At 48.2% G+C, this 16,725-nt stretch overlaps 1 protein-coding gene across 4 annotated transcripts in view; it reads right to left on the reverse strand.

Moving 5' to 3' along the window:
• RAI2 (retinoic acid induced 2) overlaps positions 1 to 7,978 on the reverse strand; it is a 59,348-nt gene extending 51,370 nt beyond the window's left edge. For 2 of the 4 annotated variants that reach the window (XM_047843052.1, XM_047843051.1), the window contains exon 1: positions 7,213 to 7,577. The gene's annotated coding sequence lies outside the window, so the exon portion shown is untranslated. Of the gene's footprint in view, positions 1 to 7,212; positions 7,578 to 7,797 lie in introns of those variants that run through there. The other 2 variants (XM_047843050.1, XM_047843048.1) reach the window with 2 other exon arrangements.
• Positions 7,979 to 16,725: the final 8,747 nt, after the last annotated feature.

Genomic DNA, 16,725 nt, shown 5'->3' on the forward strand with positions numbered 1-16,725 from the left:
AAGAAATTAGGGAGGAATAAACCTACTCTCTTTCTGAAAAACCAGCAAAGCCGTTAGTTATTACAATGTGTCCCCCAATTAATTACCTATGCCTTATTCGGTTGCCTGCCTTAAAAAAAATCCTGGTGCTTATACAATCTTACAGACTCATCCACCAACCTGGGAATTAAGTCAGGCACATGACCCACTTCCAACTGTTAATTAATCGCCCCCATGAACAGTATATGTAAAAGTCAGAAGGATAAATTGCATCTTTTATTATTTCAAATTGAATTTGCCAAAACCCACAAATTACTTATTAAACCTTGGTCTAGACCAGTGTTTCCCAACCAGGGGCAATTCTGTCCCCGAGAGGACATTTGGCAAGGTCTGGAGATATTTTTGGTTGTCACGACTGTGGTGGGAGGGAGCGATGCTACAGGCATCTAGTGGGAGACTGCTAAAATCCTACAGTGTGCAGCCCTACCCCGCCCCCAACAAAGACGAATCTGGCCTCAAATGTCAATAGTGCCCCGGTGGAGACACTGTGCTCTAGACAAAGCCAAATATGCTTACCTTTAATATTCTTATCTTTGGCCGTCATCAAAGAGAGAAGACATCATTTTCTTTGAAATCTAAGGTTGGCTTACGTGTTAGCTAAGGATGTATTTATTCCTTTCCAAATAAATGCCATAGGTTCTCAGTCTGAACGCAGGAACATTAAAGAAATACCGTGATGATGGCAGGGGTGCATTTTAAATGCATATTTCATCAGTGAAAATGGATGGAAATTAATATCCCATAAAATAAAATGATTATCTAGTTATGTTCCATACAAAACCAAAATCAATACCTCGTATCTCACTTAACCTGCAATTAGAGTTTTTAAAACACTAAAACAAGGAAATGCCATTCTTTTCCATTTCTTGCTAGCTGGGTACATATTTCTGAACATGAGGCATAGAAAACAAACAAGCAGACAAAAACACCTTTTTTTTAAGGCAGATTTTTCCAGGGCATAAAAAGCTTCCGGAATCATTCCGTTTTTATTTACTGTAGATTCAATCATTCTTTAGTGAGCAAAACATGCAGCCCATTCTCTCGGTCATGCCTGCCTGGCTTTCCAAATGCCCTCAAAACTGGGATGATGAATCATACACTTTGGCCCCACTGTGTCAATTAATAGTAAGCAAAGAATCCCACAAAGCCAAGACAGGACGTTCTGCCTGATGTTTGTGCATATGTGGGAGGGTGGGGTTGGGGGTGGGAGTCCTTCGCCAATTGTTTCCAGAGGGTCTTAAGAGCAGGTGTTGAGAGTCTATAAAATTCCTTTAGTTCTAGAATATTCTGTGTGGCTGTACCGTGCCCCTAGCATGGGGGTGGGCTTTGGTCAGGAAAAATGCACGTTCCTAGAGTCAGCCTAGAGCTTCTAAACTGTGAAGGAAATAATGGCTGACAGCTATACCATTTCGACCCTTCCAGGCCACGGTTCCTTTCTCTGAATTATCAGGCAAAAGTGGCCATACACACAAAGGCAAAAATAACAACAATGACAAAAAGCGCCCAAACACACCCAGTCTTGGCTGCCAGCGAGGCCCGAATCTGCTGCTGAAAAAGAACAGTTGCTACAGTGCAGCTGGAGGAGCTTTTCCAGGGAACTGGTAATACCCTGGCTGTTAATGAATTATTTTTCGCCAGAATGTCGGATTCTTCCTGTGCTCCAGTAAACAGTCTGCTTCTGCCATGGGAAACAAAACCAGCTCCTTCCGAGGAGCTCAAGGAGGTCAGCCAAGGGTCCCCTGTGGGGGCAGCCCCCTCAGGAGCCAGAGCCACAGGCGCCTGACCTATAAATCACCACAGCCCCAAGTTCATTATTCCAGCCCTTTCCATCTACTCGAGCCATGCCCAGCGCTCCACAGAAGGGCCCAGGAAGACTGCAACGCCAGCTGTGACCCTTTCCCCATCTCCAGGAACTGTGTCTTGCTCAGGTTTCCTCATCTGCCGCACCACGGCATGTGAGAGTGGGCTTCCTTGCATTGATTCTTTCTCACGGAAACCGTATTTACTTCCTTGCTCTTGTTTTGATCAAGCTGTCAGGAAATAACTATGTGCATCCTCTCTTATCCTTTCCCTTCTTTAAGACTGGCTCCAGCCCCAAATAAGCCACTCCCCCCTTTAGGGTGTCTACTTGGGACACTATTCTCCAAGCACAAATCCCCAGGAAGGATATTATTAGACCAGGTGTCAAGGAAATCAACTGCCCAGGCAAGACACGGCTCCCCAGTGGACAAGGACACCAGCCTGAGGTGGGGAGAGGTAGAGGAGAGGAGAGGAAAGGGGTCATTTTGTTCAAGCCATCCTTGTCCGTTCCCATCCCCCATCTTGCTCTTTCATCTCCGTTGAGTTTCAGGAGCCCACACTCCTTAGGAGAACTTGGCTGAGCAAGCATGCTCAGGGATAGACTTGATCGTGCATCCCCCACCCACAAGGACTCCTTAGCCACAGAAAATCAAAGTGGCCTGACGCCAAGCTGTTGTGGCTACTGAGTCAGCCCATGCTTCCCATCTGCCATGGAGACACAGGGTATTTATGTCCCTAAAATACCTGGAAGTACTATGAGGCTGAAGACACAGGTTGCTGGTTAGTCTGCTCTAAAGAGCACTGCCTAATAGAAATACATACGTCATTTTAAAATTTGCGGTAGGTACAGGGGCACGTGGGTGGCTCAGTCGGTTAAACGTCCGACTCCTGATTTTTGTTCAGATCACGATCCTACGGATCGTAAGTTCGAGCCCCTGATTGGGCTCTGTGCTGACAATGTGAAGCCTGCTTGGGATTCTCTCTCTCCCTCTCTGTCTGCCCCTCCCCACTCATTCTCTCTCTCTCTCTCTCTCTCTCTCTCTCAAAATAAATAAACTAAAAAAAATTTTGTTTAAGTTTCTGGTAGGTACATTTAAAAAGATTAAAAGAAACAGGTGACACTCATTTTAATACTATAGCTTATTTGACCGACATATTCAAAATATTATCATTGTGCCATGTAATCAATATAAAATTATTAACGAGCTATCTTGCATTTTTTTTTGTACTAAGTCTTAGAAATCCCACGCATATTTTATCCTTATAGCACATCCTGCTTCGGACTAGCCACCTTGTGACTGCTTAATAGCCACATGTGACTAGTGGCTACTATATGGGATGGTGCAGATACAGAACATTTCCTTCATCATAAACAGTTCTCATAGACAGTGCAGTGCTGAAAGACCAAAAAGCTGTGGGAAGAAAGAGTGACGGGTGAGTGCAGGGTGAGCCATCAAGTTATTGGAGCAAAGAATTACAGTGAAAATGGGAATCGTAAGGATTGGGATATTCTGGAAGCCCACCTCCACGTCTAAGGGGAGATTAAAACAGGCTTTTATGAGAGGCTCGGGGCCCATGCATACATCATGGGGAGGCCGCTCCACAGCAGTGAGAAGGCCGGCAAGTATAATCACTACTCAAGGCATCTGCCGCTTGAGCCGCCTCCATATTAGCTCTTCTGATCTGTTTACGGCAGGGGCTGGGACAGAAGATCACCAAAGTCACGTACGATCTTTCAATAACAATTCTGGGTTTGCAATCTAATTTGGTGAAGCAGATAAAGAAACATGATCAAATTACGTGTGCCTGTGTTTGTGCGTGTATGTGTGTTTGCGTGTGTGTTCCTGGCTGGAGAGGGAAGGAGGGTCATGTGCAAAACCCAGAAGTACGATTGTGACCACCAAAATCACCTGCTCACCAGCTGCCATCAGAGCACAGGAGAGCGGTAGACTTAAGAAGCTCATGAAACATTTTGAGCCACAAAGGAGACGCCTGGAAAGAATGAGATGATGGGCATCCGGGCAGACAAACAGGTGGGAGGGAGAAGTGGTAATCAGAGGCATTCTCCAAAGACAAGAGCTGCCAACTCTATAGCAAAGATGTCACCCTGATCCCCAAATCAAGCGTAATTCAAAATCCCACGCAGGCTTTTGTGCAGGGGAGAGTGCAATTAGCCATCTTTCCCTCTGCTCGAGAGTCTCATTCTCGGAGGTCCCCCTCATATTCTGATCAGGGAGGGGCAGAATCATATCTGGATTCAAATTCTGGCTCTCCCAGTGGCTCCAGAGTTTCTGCAGAGGGGATAAAGGCTACCATCTGGTTGGAAAGGAGCTAAGGGACTTGCTTACCTAATTCAATTGCATAGCAAGACCTCATCTCACTTTTACTGAGAATTTATTTATTTGAGACGGTCAGAGTCAGAAATCCCTCATGCATCCTTTGGTCCTACCATGGACCTCGGGCTAATTATTTAAGCTGTCTTAGCCTCACTTTCCTCATCTATAAAATGGGAATTATCTTTGCCCACGTCACAAGAACTTGTCATCTTGGACCTACCCCAGGCTAGAAATGGAGCATGATACCAGGAACTCCAAGTCTCCAGAGAGACATAAAAATCTCCGCATTTGTCCCTGCTGAGTCTCCCTTGACAATGACTTACAGCTGCCTCCCCACCACCATCCACTCCATCAGCTCCATCATTTCATCACTCAACTCTTATTTACTCACCAACGGTTGGGCATTGGGGATTCCAAAAGGAAGAGGCAGTCTTTCCATCTGAAATAGTTTGGGACTATTTGGGGTCTGCTTGGCTATAAGCATGTGCCCTGGGTGACTGGGCTGCCTCACTGGTAGGCTCCCTGCCCCCAAGTTAGGTACCATACTTTGTGAATGCATAGGGGCTGAGGGCCCTGGCCTTGGCGAGAAAAAAATAAGAGACAGAGGGGTTAGAGGGACACGTAGCCCCTTTAACTCATAACCACCAAAGTCTGGAATCAGACACGCGACTGGAAATTTCTCTGAGCCTCAGATTCCTTATCTGTAAAATAATGCCTCCATCACATCATGGTTTCCCACATGTCAAGTGTTTGGCAGACAGAGAGTAGCAACAAATGTTAATTCCTTTCCTAATTTATTTCCCTCCACTACCCTCCTCCCCCCAAATCTAAGGTTAGGGAAGGAGCCAGAGAAGAGACACTTGCTATTTTCTTACCGGAGATTGGGAGCACACTGTGTGTGGACACTGCCACATACAGAATACCTCCGTTCAGGATCAAGTGGAGTTGGGGAGGCCGGTGCTATTTAGTCGTTGGGTCACTGTAGCTAGAGCTGTATCTGTTCCCCTGGTGCTATAGCACTCCCAGCAACACCTCATCACACACCTCTCGATTTTTCTTTTTCTTTCTAGCCTTTCAGAGGCCCTGTCTCAGAGGCTCTGTTTTCTGGCTACCACACCTTTTATTTATTTTATGGTTCTTACCCAACTGCCCACCAACCAAGTTCTTACACTGGCAACTGGCATCACCTGGAAAGCTGTGTTCTCATTTTTTCCTGAGATGGGCAGGTTTTCCCTGGGGCCAAACCTCACAGCTGGAAGTCTGGTGCTTCTTTGCATGATAAAGGACGCCGCGGGGGGGGGGGGGGGGGGAGGGGGCGCCCCACCCCCACCCCCGCAAACGTCCCATGGGCTGGTGCCAAAGCGGCCAATACCCTAAGTTCCAGTCTGACTTGGCTCACCGTGCCTGGGCCGCGTTGGAATGCCTCTAGTGGGAATCAGTTGGGATGACACACAAGTGGTCATTCGTAGGATATTTATGGGGTCTGTGGATTCGGGGGTGGGTGGGTGGCCTCTGAGGGCTTCTAAGGGGCAGATGAACCGGGATGTCACCCGGTTTATGATTCTGTGCCTTCCAGCCCACCCCCGACTTCTGAAAGTGGCACAGCTCCCCATGTTCCTCTTGAGAAGAAAATGCAAAGGACAAAACAGCGAGAGGGGGCATAATGCTGCCTGGTGAGCAGCTCCCATGCCCGAGCCTCCCCACTAGCCTCCTCCCACACTGCCACCCCTCCACCGTGATAAAAGCACATCACAACACATTTTGTAAGTTATCTTAAGTCTCTTGGTCAATCAACAAATGATTCTGAAGACTCAAAAGGAGGAAGAGAGACATCTAGACAACGGTGGGAAAGATTCCTGGGGAAAAGCAGAGAAAACCTTGCATGATGTATGCAAGGCTAAGAATTGTTTTCTCCCTGCTGGCTGCTTTTCTCTCTGTTCTAAAGAGAAGCTTCCGAAATCGGCTAAATAAAGGGATCACACCAGAGGATGAGAGATAATGCTAAATCAACAAAAACAAAGACCCAAATGAAACAGAGCGAGCCATGAGAATCTGCGGCTATCAAAACTTTGTTTGGCCGTATCTATTTATCATCGCTGCACACCCGGGCTCTGCGGAATATCATTCTGTTGATGTCACTTATCCTCAGCAAAATATTTACACATCCTTAAAAATGCCAGATGAGGGGGGCCGGCCGGCGCGCTGCCGCAAGGCGCCCCTGAAGCCGGATCGCCCACGGCTGGGCAGACCATGAGATGGGGGCACGATGGGGGGTGGCTCCAACGGGCACAGGTAAGAGCTACCGACAGTTCCCGGAACTCGGCCACCCAGGAGCTGCGCTCTGCCCTGCCCACCTCTCCCCTACCTGACTCTGCAAGAAGCAGCCACATCCCTGATATGGTGTCAGCGCCTCCTCCCCCCCCCCCCCCCCCGCCCTCGCCTTTCTCATTGATTAAGTTCTCAAACCATTGTTAAAAGCCGGGTTGCTTTTCCCTGGAAAACTGGGCTGAATTCATTAAGCTTCCCCCTGCCACAAAAGGAATATTCATAAAAGTTTGGCAGGCAGAAAGGGAGGCTGACTGCATGCCATGGGGTGGGTGACAATTCGCTCTTCCAAAGACATCTTCTTCTTCCATGCCCCATCCCTCTCTCCATCCATCCGTCGTGCCCCAAACCTACTCCAGGGACTTGTGATAGGGAAACACAAAGCAGCAGCTGTTTGGCAACATTTCTACCCCTCGCCGGCAACTGTGGTGGGATGCCATTTCCCCACCCAGGCGGAGCTTATCCTGAACAATAGTCGGGCTTTAAACGGCAAACAAGCAAACACACAGAGCACAACCTCAACCCCGAAAAAGCCAACACGGAGAGAAGCGGTAACTCCCTCCGCAGCAAAAGGCGCCACCGAAACGCACGCAAAAATGCTGCGAGAACGCTGCTCGGTGCCTAACATGGCAGAAAGCCCGAGCCGGTGCGGCCACCCCGGGTCTGGGCATTGGGGGGTTCGAAGGCTCCCGGGGCGCCGACGCACACTCACCCGGCTTCGGGAGGATGCGGGGCTGGCCGAACGTCACAAAGACAAGCCCAGCGCGATCTGGCAAAACCCAACTTTCCACCCGGCTCGCCAGGGCCGCCAGATACGTCAACAGAATCCATCTTTCGAAGGGCCTGGAAGGCGCCGGGTTTTCCGGGCCGGGGCAGAGCGGCAGAGCCCGGAGGCGGCCCGGTGCGGTGCCCGGGAGCGGAGTCCGCCGCGCGCCGCCCTCTGTGCCGGGTGCCAGCGCTGGTGGCGGCCCGAAACCCACTTCGGGGCCCCCGCCCCGCCGGCCGGCGCCGCCTCTCCGGCCCCGCCAGCCAGTGCGCGGCGCCGGGAGCAGGAGCGGGGCCCGGGGACGCCGCACGGGTGGCGGCCTCGGCCCGCGTCCCCGCCCCCGCCCGGCCCTCCCAGCTGGCCCCGGCCTCCGGGCGCCGTCCTGCCCACGGGAGCAGGCCCCTCCCCGGGCGCCGGGCCCCGCCAGGCTCGCCCAGCCCGACGCGCCCCCTGCGTCCCGGTGGCAGGTCCGCACGGGGAAGGCGGGGGAGGGGGACCCCGGCCCGCGCTGGGGGGCACCGCGGTGGCTACCTCGCGATCGCGGCCGCCGCCTCCAGGAAGCCACGGGGTGGTCGCGGGTGTGGGAACTCTCCGGTCTGGCCTCGCCGCCCGCCGCCTGAAGGGGGTGCGCAGCGGTGGGAGCCGCCGTCGCCGCTGTCACCGAGCCGCTGTCGCCGCCGCTGCCGGTCGTGCGTGAGTGTGTGTGTGCGCCTGTGTCCGGACGAGTGTGTGTCTGCGTGCGGCGCCCGGCCTTTACTATATACACCAAGGGGTGGGAGGAGGCGGGGAAGGGGAGGGCTTGGGGGAGGTGGCGGAGGAGGGGGAGCAGGAGGGGGGCGAGAGGGTACCCGACGAGGAGGCGGCGGCGAAGGAGGGACAGGTGATCTCGCCCACGGGGAGGGCGTGGCTGTGGGCGGCGCAGGGTGGCAGGAGGAAGGGTCGCCCGAGGCGCGGGCCAGGGGAGGGGGAGATGGACACCGAGGAGGGCCGGCAGAGCGGGGATCCTGCTGCCAACTGGCGGGCTGGGGACCATTCCAGACCCCACGATGAAGAGGAGCCAGAACGGAGCCCAGAAGAGAGGAAGTGGCTGGCTGATGGAGGCGGGAGAGGTGGGGAGGGCCCAGTGACCACCCCCTAGAATGCCAGGGTGACACACGTAGAAGATCCTTCTCACAAGGTGTGAGATTGTGAAAGACGAAATGAGCCCACGGACACAATCTAATTTCCACAAACTTGCCTGAGAGATGATTTATTTATTAATCTAACATTTCTTGAACACCTGGTGTTTGCCAGACACCGGGGCTGAGACCTGGAGTTAGAGACTATTGACTATCCGACTGCTAAACAGTAAATAAGTAATAGATGCTAGTAGTACTATTGATGATTTAAAAACAAAATAAAAAACCTAAATCCTGTAAATGTTTTAAGAGAGCAAAGGAAGCAACTACACTGCTTTAATTAATCCCTAAAGATGTAAAGATTTTTTTCTGGAAATCAAAACAGGATGAAGATATTTGAGAGAGAATGGCAGAACTTCAGTTACTTTAATCAGAGAAGAGAGCGTCTGAATCTAGCTATCCTTTGCACATTCAATCCTCCACCCCAACACTGTGACTCCTAACCACAACTTCCCTCTTGCAGAATTTGAGGTGGCCACACAGAGTGTGAAAGACAGAGAGAGCAGCCTGGCAAGTTTACAATTAGCAAGGGAACCTGAACTTGTGTTGGAGAGGTTCTATTCTAACCTTGTAGTGTTGCAAGCATAATGTAATAGAAACCAGGGCCACATAATGCCATATTATTCTGAGGGTACTTTTGCCTTTACTGGATTCCCTCCTCCATTAAAAAAAAAAAAAACAAAAACACAAAAACCTAACAGTTCTATTTTACAATTGCTTTGGTAAAAAGACAAATATATTGGCATTATATATTAATACATTTTCTTCAACCTAGAAGATCAATTTTTCTTCTGATTTCAAAAGAAATGAAAACATTTCTGTGGGCTCCTAAAAGTACTGTGGGCCCCAGGCTCTGTGCCCACTGCTGGTAACAAAGAATTAGGCCCTGTTGGTACCATTCCTTGATAATGAATTCCCTCTTTTGAAAAAAAAAAAGTTAAATTAAAAAATACTGAGTTGACACAGACACAGAAAGACACACAATACAACTTTAAGAACTGATAATAATGAATCGGGGCACCTGGGTGGCTCAATCGGTTGAGTGTCTGACTTCAGCTCAGGTGATGATCTCCTGGTTCGGGAGTTCAAGCCCCACAGTGGGCTTGCTGCTGTCAGCCTGTCAGAACAGAGCCTGCTTTGGATCCTCTGTCCCTCTCTCTCTGCCCCTCCCCTGCTTGTACTCTCCCCAAAATAAAAAATATATATATTTTAAAAAAGAACTGATAATAATGAACATCAACAGAAAGTACCAGTTCCTACTTGTCTCAGTCAGGCTCTTGGGGCCTTAAATCAACTTGAAGTCATTAATGATACCTGTGGAAATATCTGTCCGAGAATGTGTCTTCAACCATTTTAGTAACCAAAGACTTCCTCTAGAGATCTCAGAACTGTTCTGAATCCTTGGATCAGGTATGTGAGGTCTCTGTTGCCAGGACCTAGCCTGAATACAACTAAAGACACAGCTGGGCAATTATAATTGGGCAAGTTCATGGATGAAAGATCCATAAAGGTTTTGTGTGTGCTGAGGGGGTACGTGTGTATAAGGTACGGACTGATATCCTGGCAGGCAATTACTAGCCTATTTCTTTTGTTGGCCTCATCACAACCCTGGGTTAATGTTTGATCCTCACTGGCAGTTGCGATTCATATTTGCTGCCCTTTGAGGTGCTTATGTTTTCAGGAGAGACTATATGGATCCAGATTAATGCATACTAAACAGGCATTATGGTCCCAAAGAAGTGCACAGTGGCACCCTCTGTATTTCCATCGTGAGTGCCCTTGCAGCGAGAAGGAAAAAAGAGAAGTCCATAATTACAGAGCAGGTCTGCGTGGGGGAAGAGATGTCTGGGGACAGAAATGGGACATTAATGTGGAAGAACTGTATTCATACAGTTAAAGGATGCCCCAGAAAATGGAGAGAAGAAAGGATGTGCCCAAACAGCAGGAAAGAACCACAAAAACCTTCCAGAGCTGCTCACGGTGATTTTTGAGATCTGTAATTTTAATATTGTTGCTTTTAAGTAAGGACTCAACAAATTTCGCATCTCAGACCTGATTGTTTTATCTATACCTTGCTTCTCTAATATAGCATCTCCTCATAATCTAGTGTTCACAAACTTGCCAGATGTAGGATTCATTTACTTATCCAATAAACACCTATTAAGCACCTGCTGTATGCCAGTCACTGAGCTAAGGACTGTGGTTAGAGAGAAGGTTAACATATGGTTGCTGACCTCAAGGAGCTCAGAGGCCAGTAAATGAACTGTTAATGATACAGTATAACACTATGTGGTGCATGAGGAGTTATCCCATTGACTAGGTTGACCCTGAAGGAGCGGGGCCAGACCCGTGCTGGGAAAGGGTAGGGAATGGCATGGGGCAGGGCAGTCAGAAAAGCCTGCACAGAGATGGCGTCAAGAGCTGAGCACTGAGAAATAAATAGGAGTTTTTCGAAGTGAGGGAAATACATTACAAATGAAAGGAACAGCAAGCACCAAAACTTGAATGCAAAGCACATTCTGGACACTGCAGATATTCGGTGAGACTGGAGTAGAGGCTGTGAAGAATAGCAGGGGTGGGGGTGGAGGAGGCTGGGGGCAGCTGAAGCCCGTGGTCTGTCCTATAAAGGACCTTTTTCTTGGAGTCCATGGGGAACCAATGAAGACTTTAAGCAAGGGGATGACCAAGAAAGATGTGGGTTGAGGAATGCTCACTGTGTTGGCGGGTGTGAAGGGCCAGCCAGAGGGAGTGAGGTTGGCAGCAAGGAGACCAGGTGAGAGATGCTTTGGCAACGATCAGGGTTTGAATCAAGGTAGTACGAACAGAGATGAAGAGCAGGATGCAGAACTGGCAGGACTTGATGATGGAGGAGACAGGAGTTAGGGCAACTGGTGCCTGGCTTTCTGAACTGGGTGACAGGGTGGGCTGGGGGTGTCATCACTGAGACAGAAGTCCTAGAAAGAGACGCAGGTTTGGGACTGGAGATGGCGAATGCTGTATGTTCCCCCAGAAGCAGATCCTGAGACAAGGATTCAAGTGCAGAAAGTTGATTTGGAGGGTGAAGGAAACACGGGTAGGGGTGTGGGAGAGGCAGTCAGAGGGATGGCAGCCAATGGGGGTATGTTAATAAGGCCAGTTACCACTGTGGAGCTTAAGTCCATGGGTAAACTCCTGGATATGGTATAAAACCTCCACTTCAGAACAAAGAGGTGAGGAAGCTGGTTGAGGGCTGCCCAGGGAGTGCTGATTTTCTGGTAATCCTGGTCTGGCACCCAGCATAGGCAGAGAGTCCTTCTCAGGTGCAGAGAGAAGACACTGGCAGCTGGCCATCTGGAGCACACTAAGATGGTAACCTCTAGCGGATGTGGGTGGGGCACCATTAGCATCTGCTCCAGGGAGTTCTGGTTCGGGCATCTTGAGTGGGAAGTGCCTGTTGGGTAGCCACATAGAGAAGTCCAATAGGCATTTGCAGGAGAAGTTAAAAATCTAAGCTGAAGACCTAAATTTGGGAGTGGTTGTGTCCTTGGTGTTGGTTGAGCCAGTGGGTACTGAGCTCTGCCGAAGACATATGTGACTTGAGTTGGTGGCTGAGTCCATCACCCTGTGGTATGCTCACATGATTTGACCTGATCTGCATGAACATCCTGGTGGGTTTCTCTAGGGGTGCCAGGAACTCCTTAAGTTGTACAAGCCAGGTTAGCGCTCATGGGTGTGAATATGTTTGGGGGAAAGGATCTATTGCTTTCAAGAAATTTGATAATGTACTTAAAATTGAGAGTCTTTAAAAAAAATGGTCAATAATATTCACTGGACGATTGATTAAACACGGTGGATATTTGAAAACATAGTCACAATGCAAAGGGATAAATGCTGAAGGAAAAAATATGCAAGGGGTACTTAAAGCACAGAGGAATGGAATCAAATCCCCAGGCTTGGGGAAAGAGGTTGGAGAGCATTCAGAGAAATGGTCCAGTGAGAAAGACATTTTTACCTGAGGAACATTCAGAACCCATGGGGTAAGGGAAAGGTTTTCACTACTCTTATAGAACAGTGCAGTCTGCATGGAGGCTTCAGTATTCTTCACTTGAAGATTTTATATGAATTCTGTTATGTCTTGATTGTATCCAAAGGGGACAATACAGTTCATATGAAATCTCTGCCAATTTTAGCAAAGACTGGATCAAAGGATATGTGAGTTGGTTCTTTAGATAGGCAATTAGCAAACATATCTCAGACAGTTGCTACTTCTCAGTAGGAAAGCACATACTAAAACACACAGAGAAATAAAGTACTGTCTTTGCTCTGCACTGAAGTCTCCCATAGTCCAGTGGTGGCTCTATCTAGTCTCACAATCAGGAGAGCATTTAGTGTCAGGGGATTTTGAGATGCTGTCACGAGTAAGAAGGAGGCCCATTATTAAAGGGTCTGGCTTGTGGCTGCTTCATTCTGCATTCTGCAATCCTGTTTCCTAAGAGAACCCTAATGTTGTGCAGGTATCCATCCCTGTCCATGAAAACACGTGCCTTAGAATTTGATGCTAGCTTTTGGGTGGGGACCATTTGATCCGAGGCAAATGGCATCCTTCCTGCATAACTTGGACCAAAGATATGAGAGGAGAGATTTGCTTGGGGCTCTATGGGTAAGCTCTGACTCTTCCAGGAGAGCCACCTGCCCTCTCTCAATAGATGTGAAAATAATGTAACCACATTTGCAACTGGCAGCAAAAACATGATGCCGGTGACCGTATAACTGACCATCTACACGGGGACACTGCTGACAGTGAATGGGTGTTCCAGGACTCACTGTGATCAGGGCAAAAGGCATAAACTGGGTCTTCCCATCACAGCAGGATGAATGGTCATGATGATGCCAGGAGCCAGGCCTAGGAGGGAGCTAGGAAAGTACAGTAGGTCCCCACCCTAAAGCTAGCATCAAATTCTAAGGCACGTGGTTTCATGGACAGGGATGGATACCTGCACAACGTTAGGGTTCTCTTAGGAAACAGGATTGCAGAATGCAGAATGAAGCAGCCACAAGCCAGACCCTTTAATAATGGGCCTCCTTCTTACTCGTGACAGCATCTCAAAATCCCCTGACACTAAATGCTCTCCTGATTGTGAGACTAGATAGAGCCACCACTGGACTATGGGAGACTTCAGTGCAGAGCAAAGACAGTACTTTATTTCTCTGTGTGTTTTAGTATGTACTTTCCTACTGTGAAAGGCAACACAATAAACATAGAGAAAGAACCCGAAACTCCAGTGGTGGTACTGAACTCCTGGAACAACCAACCACTTCCGGCACCACCGGAACTTGTAGTTCTAGTTACCCAAGTTGTTCCACTGTTTCCTAGCTTAAACTTCTCGGAGTCAGGTCTCTGTTGCTTACAATTGAAAGCATCCTAAGACACACATGCAATTACAGAATTGTTTTTGTTTTGTTTTGTTTAGTCCCAGATGGGATAAGGGCCATTCTGGAATCAAGAGATCTAACAAAAACAAGTGGAGGGGGGAAGTAGGTCAGGAATTGATATTGCAGTCTGACTTCAAAGACAAGTGTAAATAAGAACACAGCTGAGGCACACGGTTCTGCCGAATTTGGAAGGCCAGCCACGTACATGGCCATGGTGGTTTCCATTCTAGCCTCACAGGCACACTCCTGCCTCAACAAAGGGCTCAGGGTCCTGCGCTCAGGGTCCTGGGGTCAGGGGAGTTTATTCTATCTCTTGCTCTCTCACCGCTCTGAGTGGTTGTGAACCAGCTCTGCTCTCTCTCTAGCTGTCTTCCCCAGGACATCCCATCTTCCTGACTTGACTGTCATCCTCAAGGGGGACCCTTGGCTTACATCTCCCATAGAATCTACCTTAGTTCTCTTTAGGGAAGAGGCCTTCAGTAAGTGATGGCTAGCCACGATGATCTCCCCTCACGTTTGTGCTTTGGTCTCTTATTCCCAAGGAGCTTCAACACCCCTTACCTAGAGAGAGGAGGTGGACAGAGTGGGTTTGGGGTTGGAGCCATGCAACTGTCACCTGAGGCAAGCAGGGTTTGCCCTCATTAATGGAGAGCCCTGTACAAGGCAAGGGAGAAGCCAGATTGCATGAGACAGAGTCGAGAGCATGCTTATCAGCAAGAAAGGACCAGAAACCAAAATTAAAGCCGGGAGGGAGATTTGGAGCCATGGGGCACGAAATAATAGGCAGTGGATTTTGATTAAGTGGAAAATAGACGCAGATTCGGTTTTGGAGAGGTAAACTATTTTGCTGGATGGGAAAACGATGCCGACTATAACACGAGTGTGGTTGAAATACTGGCACACAAAGGACCAAGAATAGACTAGCTCAGAGATGACCCCGCACAACCCAGTCTCCTGACGGGGAAAATCATGCTCAGTAGAGAAACACACACACACACCTTTACACAAGCCAAGTTCTCTTCTCTTTCCAGGTGTCAGACTTACCTTTTCCTTTCTTAGAAATTTATTCACCAATGAGCCAGACTGATCTCTCAATGAGAAAGGGAAAATCATCAAAGTTGCCCTGGGGTGACAATTAGAATATTATCCAAAACAATCGTTAAAAATAGCTGCTGAGACACTCCAAGGCGGGAGTGTTAATGTTACAGGACACAACGAGCAGCGACCCCTAAATATCCCCGATCGCCGAAAACCACAGTCCCCTGTGCCTGGTGCTGTGGTGACAGTGAGGTTCTATCCCTGCCACTGTCTCTTGGAAGCAGAGCTACTGAGGGCTTTCTCGGCCATCAGACCCACGGGCTGTCGGAAGTGATTACCTCCCTCCCAGATGCAACCTGTCTGACCTAGCTAGCACGCGGCTTATAAACAAACGAGAATGTGCCCGTCAATTTCACAAACGGTCCATGCCTCCAAATGATCGTATGCTCCTGCAACCTCCAGTGTGTGGATGGCCTGTCAGGTCTGTCCCGATTCATGCATGGCGAGTCTCTCCAACATAACTGACAAGGTTTCTGTTGCTGTAAGTTCAAGAGGTGAAAGCAGCTGACAAGGTCATTCATTTTGGAACAGGGCATCAATGTATAATACAGAATGGACTGCAGTCATGTTGTCTGTCTTCAGCTGGGAGAGTTTCTCAAATTATAGAATTTTATGAACAGAACAATTTCATGGAAGGGGGAAAAGAGAACAAGAGTAAAATCTCTCTTGCTAGGGATGGCTAGCAGTTTTGATTGCTGTTCTTTGCATTTGTGGCCTCTCTGTGCCAGGTCAACATCCAAGCACTCTCTCGAGATCGCTCAACGTCAGCCCCGGCCTACCTCAGCCCCTTGCAGGTGAATTTTCTGATGCTTTTCATCTCTGCGATTATGCCTGCCCAGTTTCTGAACCAGACCACCAGTGTGTTGGGTCTGACATGAAGCTGGCTTCTCCCGTCTGAGCTCCTTGTGGTCCCGAAGTATCGCCTGGCCACCGAGTCACGGAATTCTCCAGTCAGCCTCTCCAGGACCCTCTCCCGCATTGGCCTCAGCCCTAGGATTAGGCTCCTGGGTCCATTTCTCTGTAAAGCTCTCATGTCTTCCATTGGGGATGTAGCTCCACCACCTAATCCCACTCACTAAAGTATTTCCCATCAATCTGCGATGGCCACGTTGCTGTCTGTGTGGGACAGAGTTAGTTTCTCATTCACTGACCTCTTTCCTTAAAGAGAGTGCTCCAAAACTTGACAAGAGTATTTGTATAAATTGCAGACTACCACCATCCTGGATTATCTCTTTCATTCCTTCTATTAGATGGGTCTTTGTTAGAGATTTATAATGATCGTTTTTGTTTTTTTGAAGAACAAACATTTTACTCACAAATAAGGTGATCTTTTGAAAACTATAGCATTGCTTTAGGAAAAATTCGCAATTAATATAGATATACTTTAGAATACATATAATTTATTCTTTTCAAATGATTTTTTATTGTGACATTCATTAAAAATTACATATTAGTGTAACAGGCAATTCTATCTTCAGTATAAACATTCAATCATAACCACTCCCAATGATCTGTATATTCCCTTCATGTTTTTCTCTTTATAGCATTTACTCATCTGAAATAATATTACATATGATTACAGTCCTGCTTTTGTCTCTTAATATCTTCAACGAGTAAGCATTTCCCACAGCATTCTGATAATATTACATAATCAAGACAGACATTTTCGACAGTTCAATGAACAATTTTATCCTGTAGATTCATCACCATATACTTAGCTTTTCTACTACTGTCAGAAGTGTAGGCTCTTTCCAAATTCTGCTGTTATAAT

This window comes from Prionailurus viverrinus, chromosome X (genome assembly GCF_022837055.1).
Source record: "Prionailurus viverrinus isolate Anna chromosome X, UM_Priviv_1.0, whole genome shotgun sequence".
NCBI lineage: Eukaryota > Metazoa > Chordata > Mammalia > Carnivora > Felidae > Prionailurus > Prionailurus viverrinus.